We start from the raw sequence: 26,382 nt of genomic DNA, 5'->3' as shown, positions 1-26,382 counted from the left end.
TTTCCGACACATACACCTCTAAACCTGCCCTACTGAATTCCTCACTGTGCTTTAAATATATTTTTTAAATGCTGTGTCTTTGTATATGCTGGCCCTTCTTTCTGGGAGATCCTTTCCCACTCATCTCCATCTACTCACGCTCCAAGAACCACCTCAGATATTACTACTTATTCTGTGGCTACTTTTGCAAACTCTCTAGGCAGAGTCACTCATCCTTTGTTATATTCCCATTAAACTTGCTGCGACTCTATTGTTACACTTAATACATCGCCTTGTAATTTTTTTACATATTTTTCTCATGAAATGAGATAGTGTTGATCTTTGTAATCATGAGTTATCATTCATCAAGGCACCAGCCTGACCAGTACATTGACCAGTGAGCATTTTATTTCATTGTTTCTAAAAAAATATTTGCTGAGTACCTTTTGTGGGCCAGGCACTGAGCTGGTATTTAGCTTCAAATATGGTACAGGGACTTCATTTTATTTTTAATAATCCAGGTGCTTTTTGGACAGTTTGATATTTATTTTGGCTTAGGTGATCTTCCATGATGCATCAAAGTAAGAACTGCCTTTTCCAGAAGTTGACTGTGTGCTGGTATTTTTCCCCCTGCATATAGAAAGATCCTGATAAGGCAAGTGTGATTTGCTATCCTTCCAACATGCTATTCATGATCATGGCAGTTCAATACGAAAATGTTGACGTTTCTCTCCTTTCCTCCCAGATAGTTCTTATGCCTCTCATATAGTTGAATATAACAAAATTTCAATTTTTCACATTTTTATCTGAAGATTATTGATGGCAAATTTCCAGGTTAAAAAAAAAAGGAAGTACCTTTGTTTTGAATTAAGGTTCTTACTTGGTCTTCAGATTATAACATTTGATTAGTAGCTTTAGCGAATTACTCCAAAGTTCTCTGATTGACATGTGAATCTGAAAAATGTATTTCATGAAAGAAAAATTGTGGTACATTTAAGTGACATTTAAAAAAGTCCATTGAAGAATAAGCCTTGGGATCCTAACTCCTAATTCTGAATCCATCAAGGCATGCTGCTTTGGCTCATGCATATTCTTGTTTTAAATACGCACAGAGCATGAAAAGCTGATGTCATTTCCCCATTATAAAAAGAATTTATTATGAGCATCACAGTGAAAAATTGTTAGGTGATATTTCAGAATTAGTTCAATCATTTTCCATTTACTATGGAATGTATTCATCTTCCTTCTACTTCATAATTTTAGAAGTGGAAATGGACTTTCTTTTCAAATTTTCAAGCGGTACTTTGTTGTAAATGATTTTCTTACAAAGAGGGTTTTGATTCTTTCTTCTTTACAATTACTGGTTCTTTGCCTAGAGGATGAAACATTCCATCGGAGCATAAAGAAATACTATCCTTACCAAATAATTATTGTATTAAATAAAATTAGGACAACACATACTGTGCTTTGGAAGAAATTGGAATTTAAAACAATCCAAAGCTAGGTTAATGTTGAATATACTATTCCTCTGATCACCAGCAGGCAGTCTAAGCAAGGCAGTCTGAATTTTGCTGCTAACTAGAGAGAGTTTAATCTCCCTATTCCTCTGTAAGTAGATTTGAACAGTGCCTGTTGAGTTTTGTGTTTGTTAGTCCTGAATGGTAGAGAACTAGAGTGTGACCTTTTGGGTCTCTCTCTCTTCCTCTCTCTCTGCCACGCCCTGAGGAATGTAGTCTTGCAGTACAAAGTGGAGCATTAAGACAATGAAAAGCAGAGTGTGACAGACATGACTGTTTTAATTTGCCACTGCCGATTGTCACTAGCAGGTCTTAGACTGTGCCTGTGTCTCTAAGAACTGGACTAAAGATCTCATCACAAAAAAAGAAAGAGTTAACAGCATGAGGTGACAGATGTGTTAGTGATCTTGATCTTGGTAATTATTTCATAATGTATATCAAATCATCCCATTGTACACTTTAAATATGTACAATTATGTTAGTCAATTAGTCCTCAGTAAATCTGGAAAAAATAAAAAATGATTCCAACCCTTTCAGACTCAGGCTAAAGGTACATTTAGGATGACCCCACTCAGTCTCACGCGGAAGAAATGTATGGCAAGACGGCTTAGGAAGTATTAATTTGTGGTGGACAAACAGTTCAGATACTGATGAGTGTGAACTTTCTTGTTTTCCCTGTCGAACTGCCACCTTCTTCTGTTGGGCAATGAGGCAGGGGTATACGTGTGTGCTCAGGGAAGGAAGATCCCACAGGAGAAAACAAAGAACTTCTACATTCTACATTCCAAGCTATATTTTAAGCTTTTACAGTCGAAAGACATCTCAGTTTAAGACCCAAAAGATTTGGTGTAGATCCACTAGCAGGGAGAATAGATGTCTTTTTGCCCTTCGTACTAGATACAGGAACGTCACAAGAGGTGGTGAGTTTAGAAAATAAGTAAGTTAGAAGTATTGTAGGGACCACGTGTCCTGCCGCTCCCCACATTAGGAGTATGGTGGGTGTGGAGGTGTGGCATGGGGAGCACATGATATAGTTGACTTTAAGCAGGAATATGATAATTAATGGCCGCGTGTCACATTGCTCATCCAAAATTTTGGAAGGCAGCAGCCTCATAGATTTAGCATACCATACTAGAGGCAGTGAAATGCTGTATCCACATTTAAGAGAAGGGACAAGCTGGCCAAGAGGTCTTGGGACTGCAGTAAGCTGAGGTGTGAGGGGACCATACCAGCAATGGGTAAGAAGGATTGGCAGTGATAAAGTGCCCGGTGACCCACCCATTGGGAATTGCCCTCTGAGTGTACAATATGCTTCCCACCTGCTGTGCAGTTCCACATGAGTCAAGTTACATCGTTAGAAAGAATCTCAGCATAGGATGGAGAAAAAGGGAGACTGAGCGAAAGACCCCATGTTCCCAGCACCACTGTAGCGTGGCAGTTGTCTAACGACCACCCACCCTCTTGACTAAGGAATATGGGTTAAGGATAAAACAGGAGCACATATACCTGAAATGTGAATCAATAAAAAAAATTGGGAATGGTTAAAAGGAATCCCTGGATTGGACTGAGGAAAATGGAAGTTGACAAAATTGGGATTTTTTCAATATCATGAAGATGTGGGAGCTCATGATAAATAGTACATTCGTTAGAGGACATAAAGTGATGCTTTTACAACACTGAGAATCTTGTGGACCATCGTGTCTTAAAAATGCACACACACGTAATGATAATCAACAGAGAGCAAGATGGCACACTGTGTGTATGTGCGTGTGTTTGTGTGTGTGTGTATGTATATGTATATATATACCCAGAATAACTAACTCTGGAAAGCAAGGATTTTGTGAAATTTATGTCAGGAATGCTATCAGGATCAGATTAAATCTGGACATTTTTAAGGTGCATATTTATAGAACTGTTTTTGGCACAGCTGAGCCAGTTTGTCTCTTTTACTTTCCCATGTTTCCATTGAAATATGAGAATTTTTTTTTTCTTTGAGGAAGATTAGCCCTGAGCTAACATCTGCAGCTAATCCTCTTTTTTTTTTTTTTTTGCTGAGGAAGACTGGCCCTAAGCTAATATCCATGCCCATCTTCCTCTACTTTATACGTGAGATGCCTGCCAAAGCATGGCTTGACAAGTGGTGCGTTGGTACACACCCAGGATCTGAACCGGCGAACCCCGGGCCATTGAAGCAGAACGTGTGAACCTAACCACTGTACCACTGGGCTGGCCCAAGAATTTTTTTTTAACAATGTTTTTCCCTGTAATGAAGGATAGTGAGCCTATGTGTTGGCCCTGATGAGAGAGAGAGACAGACAGACAGACAGAGACAGAGGGAGACAGAGAAGTCCTAGGAGTAGCAGGAAGCCCCTAAACCCCGAAGACACACTGCTGGCACTCTGCACTTTGTATAGGCCACTTCTGCTCCATGACGACCAATTGCAAAGTCCTATACTAAATGCCTGCAACTTCAGAGAAGCAAAAAAGGGATTCTCAAACACACCAGGGATCACCGAGTAATTTAGAAAAATCAAATTTAGGAAATAAAACTAATGGAGAAACAAGAAAGCTTAAAAAATGTTATTAATATCCTTAGAGACATTCAAGAGATGGCATACCAATAAAACAAGAATAGGAAGTTCCAAGAAATAAACAAAAGATTTCAAAAAATAAAACGTATGAGAATTGAAATATGTATCAGTCAATAGCTAACAAAGTATAGCAATATTAATATCAGGTAACATATAATCTGAGGAATATATTAATTTAATATCACTTTTCATTTTATTCTTGTTCTAAATTAATTCTTCACATACTATTTTACCCCATGGGACAAAATCTATCTTGTTCACTATTTTATCCTAGATAATTGCCTTATGCTTAATAAGGTAACTATTAAGGTAACTAATAACTTAATAAGGTAAGTATTTCTTTAATTGAATTGAATTTAACCTAAATCACACGTTCTCTTTTTTCAGCAAGCTAGACTGAGGGGGCATATAATTTAGGTTTCTCTGTGTGTGTCATAAGAAGATAAATGTTAGTGAAAATTTCAAACTCTTTTGTAGCAATTTCAAGTATGTAGTGATGCCATTCTTTCAGTTTTATGCCCCATCCATATTTATTCACTTTATAATAAAGTGCCAGCTATCTCCTGGAGTGCTATTTTAAATTTATCTTTATGATTATGCTCCTGAGGTCACACCCTCACAGCTACACTGAGTCCATTAAGGCTGTGGCCACATTGGCTTTAAGCCCAGATAGAAAAAATATGCTTTGACTTCCAGGGAGCGGAATTTCTGAGTCACACATCCTTGCCCTGCTTCATATGCAGATGCATCCTCAGAAGATGAGAGCCCTTCTGAAGAGGCATTTCCCTGTTTTGGTCAAGCATCTCCAAAACAATTAACTAACTACATAATTTGTTCAAAATGTATTTTTTGCCTTCATGCAGTGTTATAAGAGGTTCATTTCAAGAGCCCTTGATGTATGTATCATATAATTTTCTAATGAAATTCAAAAGTCTTTAAGAAACTATCATCCAGTCCTCAACTTCCTATTCCCTGAGGAACCAGATGCTACCAAGAAGATTGTGGGAGAATTCAGCAGAAGCTTGCTATATGATGACTTAATGGTGACAATGTGCTTACTTCTCTTGAAAGTAAAATCTAGTCAGTGAACTTATATCCTGTACACAAAGGGGTAATGACTAACAAACCCACCCATCCACTGAAGGCTGGCAAACTTTGTAATCTAGGCAGACTTTTAAATTGAGAACACCCACATACTATGTCAAAAGGCATCTAATAGCAGATTCGCAGGTCCCCGCTCTACTGGAATTATATTTACGATCCAATATATCCTAGTACCCCAAAACTGTACGGCAAGTTCTCTTTTCCCAAATCTCTCAGACTTTGACATTTCTGTTCATTCAATCTAGATTTACTGTTGTCTGCTACACGCCAAGCATGGCTCTATTCACCACGGATGCAATAATGAATTAGAAACACCTCTGTGCCGAAAAGCTCATATTCTACAGGGAGGAGGGGAATCATAAACAGATAATTAGAAACAACCTGCAGGTGCAGTCATAGAAGTATGCCTGTGGAAATATGCATCTACCAAGGAAGAGAACTTCACCTGACTTGGGGATTTGAGGAAGACTTCCTGTTGGACATAATGATGGAGATGAGTTAATTAGGTGAATAGCGGGCAAGAGGCCATTCTAAAGAGAGGAGACGGCATGTATAAGTGCATAGAGGCAAGAAAGCATGGTATGTGAGGGATTTACAAGCAGTTTGGTGGAATGAGGGAAGGCAGGAAGTGATGAATGATAAACCTGGAAAGACGGAGGGCCATATGTGCGCTGATTACTCTGTCCTTATCTTGTGAGTTAGGTGGACTAACATGGACATATTTTTATTTTAAATTGTTCCCCAGATATGTATATAGAGGATGGATTTGAAGTCCCATTCTGGGGCCCGGGAAACCATTAAAAAGACTCTTACAAGGGTCTATGAAATGTTAAGCTGAGGATGGAGAAGTAGGGTGGATTGGTGATATCTTTAAGATGTTAAAACAGAAGGACTTGGGGCTGGCCCCGTGGCTGAGTGGTTAAGTTCGTGCGCTCTGCTGCAGGAGGCCCAGTGTTTCGTTGGTTCGAATCCTGGGCATGGACATGGCACTGCTCATCAAACCACGCTGAGGCAGCGTCCCACATGCCACAACTAGAAGGACCCACAACGAAGAATATACAACTATGTACCAGGGGGCTTTGGGGTGAAAAAGGAAAAAATAAAATCTTTAAAAAAACAAAAAACAGCAGGACTTGTCGTTTATATGTGGGGTGCAATGCAGAATGCAGACTCAAGAACGATTCTGAGATTTTCAGTGTGGGTGGCTGCATGGATTGTAGATTAGATACTTGATTATGGGGCTCTGAAAATAAGTCTGAAATGGAATACTAGTTTAAGTTTCATAAGCATGTAAGTTTTAGTAGAATTCATCACCAAGAAAGAAATTAGAGACCTCCATCTTGTGTTCCAATATATTTTCTAGAACTTAGATCCATTGGATCTTGATGATCCTGATTTGAGAAAAACAAGGCTATTCTTCTACCCAACTCTTATACACTGCAGGTGGATACATACAACGGTGCAACTACTTTGGCGAACAATTTGGCAGTTTTTTAAACAGTTAAGTAAACTTAACATGTGATGCAGTCTTTCTACTCTTAGGAATACCCAAGGGAAATGAAAGCATGTATCCGTTCAAAAGCTTGTACACTTACGCTAACAGTAGCTTTACATGTAAAAGTCAAAACTGAAAGTAACCCAAATGTTCATCAAGTAGTGATGGATAAACAAACTGTGGTATATCTAGGCAATGGAATACTACACAATCAATAAAAATGAGCTATTGATGCATACTACAATATGGATGAATCTCAAATAATTATGCTGACTGAAAGAAGCCAGACAAAAAATGAGGACATACTATATGATTTCTTTCATATAAAATTCAGTGAAATGAAAACCGATGTGTATCAGCAGGAAGCAGATGAGTGGTTGCCTGGGGAGGGATGGGGCAGGAGGAAGAAATAACGAAAGGACACAGGGAAACTTTTGGAGGTATAGACATACTTATTATTTTGATTGGGTAATGGTGTCACAGATGTATACATATGCCAAAGCTTTCCAGATTGTAGACTTTAAAAATGTGTAGTTTATTGTGTCAATTATACTTCAATAAAATTGTAAAAAGAAATAAGAAAAACACCCCTACCTGGTTCCCTACCAATGGGTACCTCAAAAATACCATATTGAATTCCATGAATGATAGTATGTGAATTATTTTCTGAACATGGTAATTTGTAATTTCTTGAGGTAGAAAGACAATATATTTTGACAAGAATATAGTGTTTGATAACAATTCTTTTGAAAAAAGTGGAAGATTCTCTTAGGTGTTATAACGAATTGAAGAAAAGTGCATGGATGCTGGCACATTGGTCATTTGTAAATAAAATTCTAAGTACAGGTCTTTTCCACATGGGTTGTGGGAGGAGGGTGAGAGGATGAGAGAATCTGTCCTCTGCACTTAATTTCTCTTTCTTTTCATTTTTCAGAAGGCAGTTTGGATAGATTTGATATTTTCTGAAAAGACCACAGGTATATTGACCTGACTAGGGGTGTGGGTTTTAGAGTTAGCCTCTTTGAGCTCGTATCCCAGCTCTATGATTCACCTTTGGCAAGTGAATTAATCTCTCCGAGCTTCAGTTTCCTCATCTTAAAAATGAAGAAAATGGTAGCACATATCTCACAGAGTTGTTTTAGGGACCAAGTAAGATAATGCATAAAAAACACTTAGCATAGTGCCAGGCATAATACACAAAATGTCAGCTGTTATCCCAAATCCTTGAAAAGTTCCCACCAACTGTGGGGAAACTTAGAACTGAGCCACCTGACATGTTAGGGGGAAAAGAAGGAAGTTAGAGATCACTATAAAATTATACTTTGGCACATTTCCTTTATTTAGAGAGATAATACCACACTACTGGTGTAAAACCAGAGAAATAAACATGGAGCGAAGTTGTCATGTGAGAAATAATAGACTAGCTGACACCTGTGCAAATAAATAAGCAATCTAAGAAAAAGACATTGGCAGCACCATTATCTCTGCTGCTAAGGGACTACTTTAAACTAAAGAGATCTTTTTTTTTGGGCGAGGGGTGGAAGGTTGTATTTTGAGACTAGGTGGAGAAAGAAGAGGATTCAGAAGCTGGTTAACTCTCATCTTTTCTTTGGTTCCACACTCAATCACTCACTCAACGGGAGCCCAAGAAAATCTAATAGAAAACGGAGCAGCCAGATTTGCAGACAACTCCTTTTGCATTTATGTTGTTTCTCTCCATAGCCTGTGCTCAGCTACCTTCCGTTGCTTCGTCTACTACCCACACACTCCTGTTAAAATAAACTTGCTATAGTAATACAAATGTTTTCTTCATGAAATAGTTTCTCGTGAAAATTTTAAAAGGTGAGGCTGAATTCCTTGCATTTCTTTGTCTACACCCTGATTTCTTTGGCGTAGCCTCAGTTCTTAGGTTTTGAACATTAAAACATATGTTAATAATCATTGATTAGACTAATCTGGCAAATAGGCTAAAAGATGGCTAACTTCTTTGCAATGGGATGATAATGAACAAATATAGGAAATGCCTAGCATCTTTGCTTCCAATATGCAGTAAAATATTTTTTGACGGTTATTCTAATCTTTCCCAGTGATAGGATATTATTATTAGATTGTTCAATTCTTCCTCCTCCCTATTTCATATTTAAATTTTTAAATGATTTAATTGATTTTGGTTTGAGATTTTATATTGGAAAATTTCACAAGACCTCTCTGGATCCCTCCGTCTTTGGAGAACTATTTCGGTAACAGTGTGTGTTCCCTCGTGATGGGACTTTCCTTGTCTGCGTATATCACATGTTAAATGTGGACAGTTCAGGTTGGTCTTCTCTCGTTTAAACACAGGGATTATTTCCTTTCCATGAGTACTTATAATGTGCTAGGCACCAAGTGAAATATATTGTCTTTTGAATTTTTTTCTTTGCCAATGTCTTTTCTATGAGTTTGTCAGCAGCATCTGATTTGGAGGAAGTTTTTTTTTAATGGATATTTGCTGTCTGGGATGATTGTCTTCTTAGTGGCTCTCTGCCCAAATCCCTGAGAATGACAAGTCAGGCAATCCTTTTGCATTAGGCTGGGGAAGTGTTTTGGGGAGTGAAAGGGTAACAGATTGGGCAGTAGAATGCATTTGGGACTGTGTAAAACATACTTTTCTCTGACCTCACATGGCTTGTGGCTTAAGGCATATTGACAATCTTTACTGAAGGCACACTAGAAAGGAAAACAATAACCAAAATGCGTACTAAATGCATTTGTAGTTGCATATACAATGTAATTGTTCAATTAATTTGCATGTGAGCTAATTATACATGTAACTATATGGTAAGACGTGGCTTTCTTCTCCACTGTAATGCCTCGTCATTTGGTGAGACGGAATATAAACTTATTAGCAAAATAAAATAACAGTTCCAAGTTGTGCTACAAGGCAGTAATATTTACAAGAAGAAGATCTGTTTCTTGTCCATGTGTCACCCTGAAGATCATGTGGTCAGAAAGCCCCTTCCAGGAATATGCAGGATCTGCTGAATATGATTCTACTCCTCTAAGACAGAGCCAGGACCCTAGAAGGAGAGCAGAGCGGAGTAATTCAGGCAGTGACACTACTAGGAGGGTGACTGTTACACACGGAGATACATATTTAATATGGTTCACGTGTTCTTTTGTATGTGTATTATGCTAACAAAATCTCATTCTCTTTAATTTGCTTTATTGAAGACCAGGAGTGGCATTGGGGTTGGGGAGCTGGAGGAGAAAACCAAATCCTTCCACATAATTAATGTACATAAAATATGTTTATCCAAGATGGTGAGGGAATTGCTCTGAAATTTAAAAAATGTATTAGTTAATGCCACTATTTTAACTCTGCAATTTATTTACGTGCTGTACTTAAATGGGAATAGATTTTATATAACGTGATACGTAGTTCAAATAAATGCATACCGTCTGAACTGGTATGCGCTGAATGCATCCCATTCTTTCATGGTCAACTATTTTAGGAGTGGTTTGTTGATTTAATGTTTAAGAAGATAGGATGAATTTCTTTTCCAATATGAGATATTGGATTTGTTTGCTCTGAACACAAACATGATATCTTATTTAAAATTGGCAGACTGAATATTTAAAAACACTTTAACAGAAGGATTTCATGTTTTCCAAGGCTTCATCACATGAAAGAAAAGCCATCTCTTTATCGTAAACATTGACAATGATTAAGTTGTTTGGCATATGGTAGGTAGTTCCTAAATTTGATGACTGAATGGATGAATGAATAGGAATGCAGAAACGCTAAGTAGCAGACTAAGTTGAAAAAGGATTTTCTTTCAGAGCAAGCATGCTTCTAAACGGACGGTTAGCTGTACTCTGAAAATGTTTGTCAGCTGAAGTTGCTGTGAAAATGTTTTCCTGTCCTCCACTCCACCTCACCACTTTTTAGTTAAAATTACCTGAAAGTCAATTGATCAACATGTTTTAAACTAATTAATGTTTTACTCATGAACTACATTAACTGATTACATTAATTAGTTATAATTATATAATTAATTAGTTAACTAATTATAATAATTAACTAATTACATTAACTAACTAACTACAACTAACCTCTCCCAGGCAACACTTATCTAATTTCCCAATTCCATGGGAGGTCTGCCTTTGGAAGTGATCCCTTCTTTCTTTTTTTTTTTTTTTTAAAGATTTTTATTTTTTCCTTTTTCTCCCCAAAGCCCCCCGGTACATAGTTGTATATTCTTCGTTGAGGGTCCTTCTAGTTGTGGCATGTGGGACGCTGCCTCAGCGTGGTTTGATGAGCAGTGCCATGTCCGCACCCAGGATTCGAACAAACGAAACACTGGGCCACCTGCAGCGGAGCGCGCGAACTTAACCACTCGGCCACGGGGCCAGCCCCAGTGATCCCTTCTTTCTTGGGAAAAGCCTGCTGCCTTTTCCCTGACACCCCTGTCCCAGTCTGGCTGAGTGAATGTGGAGAATACAGGAGCCAGTGTCCCATCATCCCAAGTTTAGCACATCCACATTCCTGGTCTCTTTTCGTTCTTTGCCCACCACTGAGTAGTCAGTTCCTGCTACGGCCCTGCCAAGCAGCCACTTCTGCTGTCTGGTCCTTCCACCATGTGACTCACCAGACCCAGGGATGATATTTGTAGTTCCTTATCGTAGGGGTGAGCCCTTGAGATGTAGGTGATTGTGCAAGAGCCCAGAATTGGGTATCAGGAACCTGGTTTACAGTCCTGGCTTTGCCACTCACAAACCATAAACCCATGGGTGGGTTATTCAGCTCCTGTGGCTTCCATATCCTCGTGTATAAAATAATGCTAGGTAAATACTAAGCTCTCTTCTGCATCTAATATTCTCTGTTAACATAAAATAGACATTTCAAGGAAGAGAAGAATAATTGGAATTTTTTTTGATGCATGGGTTGCGGAACATTTGTGTTCATTTTGCATAAATATTATGAAAACTGTTCTGTGAAAAATAAGCTAGTGTTAAATAGTACTGCAGCCTTGCTTTTAAAAAACCTTTTTTAAAGACAAACTTGTGCTTTTCAATGTTGCCTAGTATATTCTATGATTTTCAATAAAGGGGTTTAAGAACTTTATATAATTAACAAATCATTTCAAATTAATGAAAACCTGCCTCAATATAAATTAGGAGAAATGAATGTCCTGATTTATTTTGTTCCAGACTAAAGACTAAAGTCTGAAGAATACATAAATAAGCAAGCAAAATAGAACCCATTGGAAAATCACATCTGTCCACTATCATCACACAAAAAGGCACATTGTGTGGTCTTGAGAAAGATTACACGGCATCCAAGGGAGGAAGCTCTTTCTTCAAGAGAGAGATGAATAACTAGCAAAGCAAAGAGTTCTGTGAGAAAAATCAAAGACTGGGTGGGTAGAGCCGGAATGAGAGGAAGAACTGAGGCAAGAGGAAAAATCAAGGACAAATAGAGTTTTTGACTGGACATTCAGGCTTATAGGCGCCATCTGTGGAAGGAAAAAAAACATTGAGCCTGGGATGTGCCTAGGATAGGCATATTGTGTATGTTGAACAAAATATAATGAAAGCATGAACATGATGATTTAAGAGGGAACATACTTTTTTTTTTCATTCAGTTTCCCTGGCTGCAATTTAGCATTTGAGTTTGAGTATAGAGTATAGAACCTGAGTATAGAGGATATAACCTCTATAATAGCTGGATCATACCAAGCGGGGTGGCTAGGGCATCTAAAAATAAAACTGCAGGCTCCAAAAATATATAACATGCCCAAATTCTATGAAGCAAGGAAGAACTCCCTAACTTATAGGTGGACAGTGATATTAGAATTTGGGTGTTACTCAACAGGCATTATGTGCTTCCTGAGTATTTCCAAGAAAAATAAAAATAAATGGACAAGTTTGAACCTCTGATCCCTTCTGTGGCAGATGCTGTTGGTTGGCTTGCCCAACACTTAATATCAACTTTTTCTCCTTTCCAACCCCAATTATAGAGACTGAGAAAGTGAAATACTGGCTTTCCCAGCCTCCCTTAGAACTGAAAGTGGCCATGTGGCTAATAAGAGATAAGCAGACGTCTGCTGGGTTATATGCTTGTTCCCCTGTTCTTTCTGCTTGAATGAGGACATGTTCCCACAGCTGTGGCAATTATCTTGTGACCATGAGGGAAAGGGTGAATGAACCAGACAACAGTCATCACATCATGGAACCACTGAACCCATGCCACCAGCTGTTTACCTTTAAACTTATCTAATAAAAATAGTTTCCTGTTTGTTTAAACCCCTGTTAATCAGTTTTACTCTTTCTTGTAGAGGAATGCATCTAACACACCTTCTGGAAAGCAAATTCTATGCTGTGCTTCCACATTATGCACTCTGATTCCACAGTGAGGTGAGACTTATTTTGCTTCAAGTCTCATCCTCTTTCTACGAACAAATAGAGTCCCTTCCCAGAGCATCTTGGCAGACAGACACAGTTGCTTGCTGATGTCACTGTGGTATCCTGTGTGATGAAAGGAGTAGGGGTAAAGGCTAGTCTCAGAAACATAGGCTCTCTGCTCTGAGCAGAAGCTGACTAGGGCCCTAGAACTTAGCATGTTCCTTCCTCTGCATTTCCCTTCCTCCCTCATCCATAGGACAATCAGAAAGACAAATAGCTCAGGGTCTCTCTGTGTCTATGGACCCGTGCTCTGTGTGTGTGTGTGTGCGCGCGTGTGTAGTTGTCTCTATGCTTCCTCTACTCCCACTAAGTAAAGCAGAGAAGGTGGGAATGGAGTTCATTACCACACCTACAAGGAGCAAAACTCATCTTGAGATCAACAGTGGAGAGGGGACTCCAAGCTTGCTGGGAAAAGTAAAGGGAAAGGCTTGGTGTGGCTTATAAAAAGCTACACAGTGGCTTAAATGTAGTAGATGACTCATTAAAAAAAATTGAGAAAATTTATGCAGAATAATCATCTTGGGTGGGAAAATAGGGGGTCTTCACAAAAGAGAGAGAAGAAAGTGTGGAAGGGTTATTCTGGCCTCATTTTCTCTTCTCGTTGCTCAGATGATATTAGCAATGAAAGCAACTGGTCATGCCGATGAAATGTGTACAAGTGAAACCTGAACCACATTGGATACGTAGCTGCTCATGGAGACATCCCATAAAAAGTCTAATTGGTGGAATCCGCAAATTGACAAGAGACCTTGCAAATATTAGTGGAAAATATCTGGACTACTAATTCAGCCTGCAAAAGGGAGAATATATTTGAATGAAAATAGCACTCACTGGAGACATCCATCCTCCATAATATCCACACATAGTCTCAACAAGGGTAAGAAAACCTTTGCCCCAGCCTTCTGGGACGTTGCTTAAGAATTATGAAATCTGTGACAGAGACCACTGTCACCATAGATAAGCAGAGCTATTTAGGTATCAAACCATTAGTAATTAGTAAGATTAACATTAAACTGTAACATGACATATTATTTGTATTGAAATAAGACGGTATCTAATGATTTTAATATAGAACATCTGGCTTACTTCATTTAACTCTTTAACACATTTAAGGTGAACTTGCTTAATCATGAAGGAACTGTCACTTCACTTGTGAAGAATGAAGAGTCCCTGTGATCTGAATTGGAGATCAGATTTCCACCGTTAATTATGAAAATTTGAAACTATCTAACCCATACATTCTAGAGAATTGGGACAGTTACAGATATGAATTTGGACTTTCTGCCATAGACATTGTAGCTTCAGTGCTATTTTTGGAATTATTCACAAATCATTTATTAATCATCAATATACTTTTCTGAGAAAATTAAGTGGATTAATATATTCACTGGTTATTGAGTTAGAGTTGAGCACTTCTCATTTCCACTTTGGCGTCCTGTCATCTTTATTATTTCTTCCTGGCTATCATTGACTATTAATGAAGGAGGAGTTTATAAAGAAAATAAACCAAAATCTAAAGAAATCTGCTATTGGGGGCAGCACACATTTTCTTGGAGTGCAAAGTTGAGAAGTGGGAATACAAAGCTTGGTTAGCATTCTGAACAGTGCTCTTTAATATGACCCAGTTGATGGATTTTCCATCGACTCCCTAGAGACTGAAAAAGTTTGACTCTCAGGAAACTTTCCTTGTGTTTATTCTTCAATTTTCCTTTCCATATTTTCCAATCTTCATTCCTTGTTAATATCCCTCTATGGGCCACCTTAAGGGATTCCTCATTTTCATGGCATTTATGCTTTTTGTCTATTTCCTAATTAGTTGCTATCCTGCCAAATTATACATTTTCTTGATCTTCACTCGCATCTTAATTCCTCCAACAACATTTAGATGCTCATCAAGCATTTCTTGAAATATGCCTCTGTTTTTAAAATACCAGATATAAATGTAGCAGTGTCACCAGCATCATCTAGAGAGTTCTAATTTTATGGAAATTGTACTACAATGATAAAATTTAGTGTTCCATATGACTTTTCATTATTATATTTAAGCATGGATCTGTATTTAAGCTTGTCAACATTTTTCTTAGATAATTTCCTTCAGTGGAATTCCCCCCTGGACCAAGTACTTTGTCTTTACATTCTTTAAAATAACTCATTTTCCCTGATGAAGGTCTGAATTGTTTGTTTAACATTGTGTAGTGTGTGGTGTCTGTATCTCAAACAGCAAAGTCAATACACCCTGCACCCTCAGCATTTTTGACATATTTCATCCTGTTGTAGGCACAGTATTTCCGGGATTTCCCCCTGACGTATGCAGGGATAATCCGGGGGCAGTTCTTTGGGGAATACTTGCTACTCTTCTTTACAGATGACTGCAAGAGTCTCATATACCAGAAAAACCTCTGTTGGAGGAAGATTTTGACTGTTTGCTCAGTGACTAGTTTCTGATAGGAGAACCCAACACTTGATATATTAGATAATTTATCAGAGAAAATACGGAGTTCCTGAAATAACCAGAGGGGAATCCTTTTGGTCATCAGTTGTATTGAGAAATATTGTGACTAAATTTTAAAAGGAGTTTGGCCATAATAGTGTCACAGGCAAGAGGTTTGAATAAAATATATAGCTATGCATGGTCTCTTTTTGTTCTAGTCAGAATAATCTTAGTCTTACCCTTCAGTGTTTTAGGTTGATAGCCATGAGATTTGAGGAGGAAAAAAATAGGACAAAACAGAACTTACTGGCTTCAGAAAACAGAAAGTTGGTTTTCTTTGCAGACATTTATCACTCTTCTTCTTCTTAGGCCACAAATGTGGCGAATGGTCCTTCCAGCCAGGACGAGGAAGGGATGATTGTGCCTCTCCCCAAGGGGTGCCTTCTAGACCTTTGGCTGGCACCGTGGCTGCTACCCACTGAGAGAGGTTTTGGAGGCCCCCTTAAAGATGTCACCAGTGACCTTTTGACATTAGGCATCTTTCATGATCCCTCATTAAGACACTAATTCATTTGGTTTATAATTGGTGAAAACAGAGCATTTATTTTTAAACCAGATAACACCTAAGTTACATGACTCTAGAATTTATAGGAAAAAAATAAAGTAATAGAGATATTTTAAAAGACTACAGCATGGTACTGCTAGACTATTTTACTGTATCTGGGAATTCCACATAATTAAGCTTTACTCTAAAAAAAATGATCAAAGCCCCAGGAAAAGCTTCCTTTGGCTTCTATATATTTTACAAATCTAGGGAGTCTCTGTGTAGAGTATCACTTATTTATTGAGTGTTACCCTAAATGACTAGTGTCATCTCCCAATGGTCATTAATATTCTTCTCCAAAGGTTCCATCTGTCAGAAATTGTGAAATGCGATCCAGTATAAATAGGATGAGGTATTTTCATTGGTTCTTGTGGTCTACCATGGCTTGCTGCTGCTCCCAAGGGGAGACAGAGGTTCTGTTCACACAGTTGGAAAGTTTCTAGCCTCCAAGTGCCAAACCAGGAGCAGAGATGCAGCAGTTTTCAACAGAAAATAAAACAAACAGCTGATACATTGATTTCCTTTTCTCTTCTAGTGCTATTATGACACCTAACCATTTAAATTTCACTCTTTCACCCTTGTTTGAACCAAAACCTGTGTTCATTTTGAGCCAATAAATACTGCAAGGAGGAAACACCTGTATTGTTCAGTAACTAATGCTACTGTGATAATCCAGCAAAGTGAAAATCTAATTAAACATCATAGGAGCAAGTTTTCAGTGGATGATATTTTATAAAGGCAGAATAAAATTTGGTATTGCAACTGTTAATTTCACATATATGAAATTAGATTCATGTCTAGTTTGTATTTGTATTGTCTCATAACTTTTAAACTGTATAATATTCATGATGTTTGATCCTTAAAACAAGTTGAAGGATGAGTATGTTACATAGGTTTAATTTAAGACATATAAATAATTAGTAGAAGAGCTGATACATGATCCTAGCAAATTCCTTACAAAAGTTATCTGTATGTGTTAGAAAACGTTGAATTGTAATCAAGTGAATTATTTAGGAAATTCTCATTGACTTGCTGGTAGGTGTTTTAAGTGATATACAAGCTTTCTGAAAGGCAACTTACAGAATTTTGTATTTTCACACCCTTGACCCAGAAATTCTACTTCTAAGTATATATTCTCAGTAAATAATTAGGTATTTGCACGAAGACTTAGCTACAAAGAGGTTCTTCAAAGCATTGCTCATGTATTATTTAAAGTAACAATAATAGCTGCCAAAACAAAGAAATCCAAAAATTTCATGACTCAACAAACAGAAAAGTGTATTTCTTGTTCACACAAATTCCCAAATGCATGTCTTTGTTGAATGCACATCCATATACAGTCATGCACTGCTTAATGACAGGGATATGTTCTGAGAAATGTGTTGCTAGGCAATTTTGTCATTGTGCGAACACCATAGAGTGTACTTACACAAACAGCTTAGATGGTACAGCTTCCTACACATCTAGGCTATATGGTACAAATCTAATGGGACCACCGTCATATATGTGGTCTGTTGTTGACCGAAATATTGTTATGTGGTACACGACCGTAGTTATTCAGAGACTCAAACTCCTTCCACCTTATGATTCCTCCATTTCCTTAGGCCTAAGAGTCCTCTGAAGGAGATCCTCTACCACTGGCTGACCTACTTAGAAAGAAGAATATGGAGGTTACATGGAAGATGCTTTATACTGAGCCTGCAATTGGCATAGATCACTTCTACTCACGTTTTGTTGGCCAGACACAGTCTGTGGCCACTCACTAGCATGAGAGGCTGGGAAATGTACTCCAGCTGTATTCTTAGGCAGCAGAGGAAATAGATTTTCATGAACATGGAATAGTCTCTCTACAACTTATAATTGTGAATACACTTTAAAATAAATTATATCCATATAGTAGAATACTGAGCAGTTACAAAAAAAATTTTAGCATTGAATCCAGTGAAAAGATGTTCTTGATGTATTGAACAAAAGCATTTATTATGAACAGTGCTTTTGGCACAAATATTATCACTGTTTACATGGTTATCACGACTTATGAAGACCGTTTAGTTAATGAAAGCTGGCAGAGCAAAACTTATGCAATGATATCATCTCAGTGATGTCTTAATTCCTACTTTCCCAATCTTGCCTTCTTTTTCTTTTCCCTTCTGAAGCCACTGTGTTTTGTAAGGAAAGCATAACAGGGTGGGAGGATTTTACACTGTGGAATCTGATAGACGTAGGTTTGAATATGGATTTTGTCATTTATTAGCTGGGTTAACTCAAACTAATTCATTAATTTAGATGAGGTTCCATTTCTTTTCTTTTTAAAAAAATGCAGAAAATAATTCACTTCATAAGGTTACTATGAAGAGCAAGTGAAATTTCATGCGGAATACGCTTAGCAAAGTGTCTAGAACGTAGAAGGAGCTTAATAAAATCCTACAAATGATGGAGTGATGTCAATCATTTTTGATATCATGTAGCAAGGCAAGTTATTCCAACTAGATAGTAATTTGTTGAAAATATCATATTCAAATGGACCATATTTCTCTTACTTTTTCCCTTAGTTTCCAATAGTTTAATATATTTTTATGGAAGTTTCCTCATCTTAAAACTTAGCATCTTATGACAAACCTTCCAAAGCATACATCACAGGCTCAGAATATTTATTCCCAGTTTTTGAATAAATATTTTATTCTTATTTTTATTTTATGTGACACTGGGTAGTTCTTCTGTTCTTAACTAAATACTGAGAACTGCCTTCTCCAGTTGAGGTAAAAGATAGCACATTTTGGCAGACACTGTGTGTTGCCTACCAAACAGCCATTTTCTCCTCACCCCTCAACACTGAAAAGTCTGCTTGTCACTTTGGACTTGAAAATGTCAGACTCTGGCTATCCCAGTCTTTCTTCAACTAGAGATGGGCATGTGATCCAATCCTATCCAGTGGACCAGAGGAGAAATCTACTGGGGAAGTCTCAGAAAGACATTTCTGCCAGTAGTGAATTGACTGTGGTCTCAGCTATCTAGACTTCCTTGTATCCAAACCTTTTGTAGTGTGGCTTTGTGGTTCCCCTATCTAGAGGTAGAGTCTATTTCCTCACTTCTTGAACTAGGTCCATCTTGTGACTTAACTTTGGTAACAGAATATAGAAGAAGTGATGGTGTACCATTTTGAAGCCTACTCTCAAGAAACTTTGAAAGGTGGGACTTCCAAAATACCAGAGTAAGGAGCTTGGTGGACTCTTTCCCCAGGAAAACAGCAATTTAACTGGTGAAAATTAAAAAGCAAACAAACAATTATTTAAAGTCGTTGGAAATTGTCCTGAGAACATGACACAAATGGAGAAATGTTTATTTAATAAAATCTACTAGATTGGTAAAAACAGTAAAAGTCTGTGGAATTGCTGCAGCCATTTTGGAACTATGAGGGGAAATGTCAGCAACACCCTGAAGAGAGAAGAATGGGCATACAGAGAAGGGGTCCTTATAACATCATTGAATCCCTGAACTGGCTCACTCTGGAACTCTCTACTTACTGATTGCTTTTTATGTGAGAAAATAAATTTTCTATTGGTCAAGAAATTTTAGTCTGAATATTTCATTCTTGCAAACAAATTGATATTCACGTAATTGTGTGAATAGAAGTGATCTATGGCAAAATCATGTAGAGTTTACGTGATCATGCAAAGCTCGCACTTGGGTGAGTTCTTTAAAAGGCACCGTCCTTTACTTGCCCATTCACCTCCACCTGCCTGCAAAGTGCGTCCTCCTGCAAAGGCTGCTTTTCCTGGTCCAGTTTGCATGCATGTCTGCATGCTCCCACCATTAGTATGTATGACCATTCAGATCCGAGGTGTTGAATAACATGTCTTTGCTAATCCAGCAGGACTACTGGTGCTTAACATGTTCATTTTACCTTCGGAATCCAGGGCTCTACCAAAATATCTAGTCAGGCACCGTAAGACAAACATGAGGCTCATTAGAGTCCTTAGATAAACACTGAATTCTGGCTTATTTTCAGAGCTCGTTTTTATTGACCTGGGTGTGTGCATGGGGAATCCCTCTGCAGAAGAGTCTTAGAGGCATGACACAGCCTATACAACAGTAAATAATCTAAGTATTCAAGGTGTCTGACTCTGAAATTAGTCCTGCCTTCATTGGGTGCAGGTGTAGCTTGTATGTCAGCCATCTGGAGCCCACTGAGACTCTATCCTGAAGGAGAAATAACATCTGGAAGCATTTTTAAATTCTTGCCTTTACACTGTCATAATTACTCCAAAATTTGTTATTATGTTTTACTGTGTCTCTGTTTTCTTTGCAAGAGTAATCGCCATCAAAAGAGTATGCGTGACAATGGATAAATAAATATTTGTTAACCATGTTTGCATCTTTAGTTTTAGAAAACTTATCAGTCTATTTTTGGTATTTGAAATATAGATGAAAAGAAACTATATACATGAAATAAAACAGCTCCCTTGAGAAAGGAACAATGACATACTAGCTTTTCATTTCTAGTAAATTTAGCTTTCTCCCAGGTGCTATTTTAGTTTGCTCCTTGATTAATACCAAAAAATAACAAAGAAAGCTCATGAGCAAATGTAGTACTCAAGCCGGGGACTTGAAAGGGAATGGGGTCTCCTACTAATGTAGCTGAGTAAGTTTGAAAATCCACGTCAATTTGTATTCCTTCTGTGAGTTCCTCATAGCTGATCGCTTCTCCTGTGTTGAGTCCTTCGCAGTATCTGGTTTCAGAAACTGCCTCTCGAAGGCCTTGCACATGGCTGTTGGCCTTTCATTTTCTCGTAGTGGAGCGCTCTCTGTGGTTGGTCTCAGATTCAAGCAATCTTAAATCTTATCTGCTATTGTTTCCTGGGGGAAATTTCTCCTCATGGGTTATATTTCACTAATAAAAGTATGCTGACAGCAAAGGCTTTGCAGGGTAGGAGAAAAGCAGGAGGTAGCAATTTCACAAGCAACTCATGAAACAGAGTTAAAGGTATGATACTTCACATACCTCTGTTTATAGGAAAAGAGATCATTTGCAGGTTGAAAATACCTTGCATTTTCCTGTACACTGTTGTTCCTCTAGCATTGTCTAGATGGCTGGCGCACAATTCATACAATATCCTAAAAAGCAACAGTAAACTTGGGTTGGAAAAACGCAGGTTCAAGTCTTTTCTGCACTTGGTGTGGCGTAGGGACTGATTAGAAAGGACAGGGGAAGTGATTGAGAAACTCCTCTGGAGGTCAATGGGAGAGTTTTACTCAATCAAGAATTGTTTTCGTAATTTTTCTTTATGGCTTCGAAAAAATAACTTCCTTAGTGAGATTCTACTAATGTCCAGGAGAACTGGCAAGCTGATGTACAAAGGAGTTGCTTCATAATACTAAATTTGCCTTTTAGATGATTAAGCTTCTAACTCTGAATTGTATACTTGCATTTTTTCACAACTGAAAGAAAACAAAAGGGGCTGGCCTGGTGGCACCGCAGTTAAATTCACACGTTCCGCTTCAGTGGCCCAGGATTTACCGGTTGGCATCTGGAGTGCGGACCTATGCCCCGATTGTCAAGCCATGCTGTGGCAGGCGTCCCACATATAAAGTAGAGGAAGATGGGCATGGTTGTTAGCTCAGAGCCAGTCTACCTCAGCAAAAAGAGGAGGATTGGCAGTAGATGTTAGCTCAGGGCTAATCTTCCTCAAAAAAAAAAAAAAAGAAAAAACCCAAAAGTGCTTGAGGTTACTTTTTTCTCTTAAATAAACTGAATATGCCTGGCATCCAGAGGCTGCCCCTGGCCTGAACAAGCCACTGCTGTTTGGATTTTAGTCTTACCATGATAGTGTCAGTTCCCAAGCAATGATAGCCATCTATGGCTAAGAGAGGATTTAATTTCACAGCATCTGGTCTTGCCATAGGAGCATAGGAACAAGTTGGAAGAAAAGAATAAGTTCTTGGTTATTCTTTGCATAGGAAGGAGCAGCCTTCATTATAGCCAAGGTATAAATGGTCTTGCCTTGAATAATTTCATCTATAAATCAATTTCCTATACCTTCAGACATTTAAAATTATGACCTTATAATTATTAAAATAACTATAGAACAATATTAACTAAAGACGTTTGTTAGACTAAACAGAGCAAACAAATGTGAGCTAATAAATCTTACATGGTTAATAAAGTGAAGGTTTCAGGCCAATAATCATAGAAATAAGATTGTTAGTGAGTGCTAAATGGCTGGATGTATAGAAGAGCAAGAAAAATAACAGGGAATGGAGAAATGGATGTTTGGTTGCAATCCAAGCAAAGTGCACACAGGATTTTAAAATGTCTATTCTGGTACTTCATTGAGTAGCAAATGATACAGGCTTTTGGAAGAAGAATGTGATGCAGTGAATTTTTCTTTTTTTAATGATTATGTCAGTCTTTGTTGTTTGCCTACCCATAATGGATTTCTCCCTTATCCCCACTCTGCCACCTTTCCTCTTTATTGTCATTGGAGTTCCAGTTTTGCTCACGTGTCAGGCTGTCAATTGCTTCTGACCCCTTCCTTACCTCAGGATTATGAATCTTGATTAATATAAGCTAGGGGATGATAACCAACTGCCTGTAGGCTGGCCACCTGTTTTGTAAGTTTATTGGAACACACCACACCCTGTTATTTAGCATCATCTCTGGATGCCTTCCTGCTACAGTGACTGAGTCGAGTAGTTGTGACAGAGATCACATGGCCCACAAAGCCTAAAATATTTGCTTTCGGGCTCTTTAGAAAAAGTTTGCAGGCTCCTGGCTAAGCCAATCATGACAATTCCATTTTCCTTTCAAGAGCCTGATTTTGGAATGGGCGTGTGATAGAATTCTGGCCGGTGAGATGTTGTGGGATGTCAGCTGGGATACATAAAGCACGCAAGGAAAATATTGTCTCTCCTGACCTTTAGATGTTGTGTGAAGAGGTGATACTGGGAGCTGCTGCAACCATCTTGCAACCACAAGGAGACAAACTTGAGGACAAAAGGTAACATGAAAATGGCAAAGAATGACTTAGGTCTTTGATGTTATCATTGAACTATGAAATGAGCCAACTGAAATCTGCATATCTCAAGAATTCTTATGTTGTGAAATAAATCTTTCTGGTCTTGAAGTTATTGTAAGTTGGGTCCTTTGTTAATTGCTGATAAAAAATCTTGACTAATACATATAATGAGAAGGCAACAAAATCATTAAATTGGTATCTTAAGAGATTGAATAACGAATAAAAATCACTCGCAAAAGACTGAACTAAAAAAGACAATAACAACCAAAAAAGGTGGTAAGTAGGAATGGCATAAATGCACTGTTGTTTAGCAAGTTTGTGAGTGTTGGATAAAAATTCTGGAAAAAATAAGAACTTTTAAGATTAAACTATTGTATGTGTACAAGAATGATTATTATGGATTATTATAATAGAAAAAAATTTGATGCAACTTAGAAATTGTATTATAGAGTTAGGTCATGGTTGGGTTGCCTCATTGCACAATTGTTTGACCATATAATGGTGCTTCATGTGCGGTACACAATGCAAATGCAAATTCAAAATACAATGCAAATGCAAAAATACTATGCAAATTTCGAACGGAATTGTACAACACAGTTACCCTAGAACTACTGAAGTAAATGTTGGTATATACATCTAAACTACTGTACATCCAATAAAACGATATCGTGATAGACTAATGACATTAAAAAATCTCACCGCAAAGGCTGCAAAGTAAATATACATTGAAATCATATTCATGTAAAAAATATATAGAAAAGAAAAGGGAAGAAAATACACGGGAATATTATTTGCATAATTATGAGTGATTATAATTCTCTTGATGGTGTAGTTATGCATGATTTTAATTATTTTCTTTATAAACTTCTGTATTTTCCATTTTTGTACACTAAACAAATGTTACTTTTTTTTTTCCCTAAGATTGGCACCTGAGCTAACAACTGTTGCCAATCTTTTTTTCCCCCTGCTTTTTTCTCCCCAAATACCCCCAGTGCATAATTGTATATTTTAGTTATGGGTCCTTCTAGTTGTGGCATGTGGGACGCAGCCTCAACATGGCCTAATGAGGGGTGCCATGTCCTCGCACAGGATCCGAACTCTGGGCCGCCGAAGCGGAGGGCACAGACTTAACCACTGGGTCACTGGGCCAACCCCTATACATTACTTTTATGATCAGAACAAACTTCATTTAAGTTGTATGATTCAGTGGCTAAATAGAAACTAAATAGAAACAAAAAAAATGGATTCAGTTCTTCTCATTTCTACCTCTAATCTTATAAATATCACTATATCATTTAGATGACATCTCTATTGCATCTGACAAACGATATTCTTTCTATTATTTCCCGTGCTCCTAAAACAGTGTCTTTCACAGGAATCAAACCTTTGACTTATCTGGTTTCTGTTTCATGTAAATGAATGATCTACTTCCTCAAAGCTAAATGCAGAGGTTCTCCAGATAGAGTCACAGCAAGAGAAAGTTTCTGCATCCAGGGCGTGCGAAACACACAGGCCTCAGGTGGCTGCCATTTCCTTCTGGGTGGTCTATTCTCATAGGTGCATCATTGCTCACATCGTTAGAAAGGATGATATGAGTTCCATGCTCTTTGATGTAAACTCTTTCATTTGCATCTTCCCAAATGTGAGGTAAACCTTGAAATAGACTGGATAAGTTTTTTGAAAGAAATAGTTAACTTTGGGGAGCCATCGCTCCATTCTTTAGTAAGAAAAAAGAACAGTTAGTTACGTAAAAAGCACTAATCTAGTGGTCCTTTTGGTTTTTTCTTATCTATGAGAAGCCGTCAGCACTTTTTAAAGAAGCACTACATTATTATCTTTAATCAAGTACTTTTATTTGGAGAAGCAATCATTGATTTGAGAGAACTGTCTGTGAGGTTTCTGGAGAAAATCATATTATTTCAGAGAGCTCAAAATTTGTGGCAACTTGGAGAACTTCTTCCTAATCTTTAGGGATGATCTCACAACAAATTATGGAACTATTTATAGGGAATTTGAAGGAATTAGAGCCACTTAACAGGAATATAATGTGAATTTTGGGAACTCAGTATATTTAGCAACATTGGAAATTTGTCTCCAGGGAAAAAAAAGTGGAAAATGTTATAACTAAGAGATTTCATCTTGTATACCATAAAGAAGAGACCATTTCTGTTTTTAATTGACTGTTCATTTCCTTTGCAGAATATGGCTTCAGGCAATCAAAGAAATTGTTTGTAACAGTGTTTACGGCTTACCAACTTATTTCATTAAAGCATCATGTTAATGAGTCCAAGTTTCAGGTTTCTCGCCAAGCAACACAGTAAATTTACTCTGGCTTGGAACCAACAACTCCACCCAAATTCAGCTAGCCATCTTGCAAAGCTGCTCCTTGAGACGTTGAGTATGGGTGGATGGATCAGTGCAAATCCATTCTCACCACTCCCTGGAAAGTCCACTTATACCCAATGTGTCAAGAATGGCTCCTTCATAAAGGAAGCAGCTTCTTGGTATAAATGTTGCCAAGTCCAATGGTTGAGCATGTGGACTTTCTAGACAAGCCATTTGAGTTTACGTCCTGGCTCCAGGCTCACTAGACATGTAAGTCTGGGCAAATTACTTAACCCCTCTGCCTTAATTTCTCCATCTGAGAAGTAGGTCAGATAGTAGTATGATATTCAGAGAGTAGTTAAGAAGATTAACTGAGGTGCCATATTTAAAGTAGCCTCTGGTACTTTAGGAACTGCCCAGAAAATGTTACTTCATAAGGTCTCTTGTTTTAGAAAGCAGCTTCTCAACTGTCATGACAGTAGTGGAACTCAAAGGATTATAGGCATTTTTTTTGTGACCTGTTTGGGTTCAACACAAAGGGTGATCACTATGAATTCAACGTGGACAGTATTCACTGGCAGGCCTGAATCTCCATTCTTTATGGAATGTAGTGAGTTGGATGTGACCTGTCACCAGCTAATTGCTGTTTAAATGAATACAAATGGGAGCCCAGACTTCTATCCCACAGCTGAGTCAGGGATTCCAACCCGGCAAACTGCCTGTTTATGGAATAAATCATTGAAAGCTCTCTCTGTGTGGTATTTTCCAGTTTTACCTGAAATCTGGTACTGAAGCCAGCTGTGCTCTGAGAGAAAGGGTGTGTATGAGGAATTTAAACATGAAAGAATCTTATCTTAAACTTTTTCAGAAGTATTC

At 37.9% G+C, this 26,382-nt stretch overlaps 1 long non-coding RNA gene across 1 annotated transcript in view; it reads left to right on the top strand.

Moving 5' to 3' along the window:
- Positions 1 to 5,550, top strand: part of LOC139082891 (uncharacterized) — a 41,389-nt gene extending 35,839 nt beyond the window's left edge. The window contains exon 3 of the long non-coding RNA XR_011539235.1: positions 5,437 to 5,550. This is a non-coding gene — a long non-coding RNA (uncharacterized lncRNA). The remainder of the gene's footprint in view (positions 1 to 5,436) is intronic.
- The last annotated feature ends 20,832 nt before the right edge of the window (positions 5,551 to 26,382 follow it).

Source organism: Equus przewalskii, chromosome 4, assembly GCF_037783145.1.
Source record: "Equus przewalskii isolate Varuska chromosome 4, EquPr2, whole genome shotgun sequence".
Classification (NCBI taxonomy): domain Eukaryota; kingdom Metazoa; phylum Chordata; class Mammalia; order Perissodactyla; family Equidae; genus Equus; species Equus przewalskii.
The sequence above is the reverse complement of the archived record's forward strand: the minus strand, read 5'-3'. Positions and strand labels throughout refer to the sequence as shown.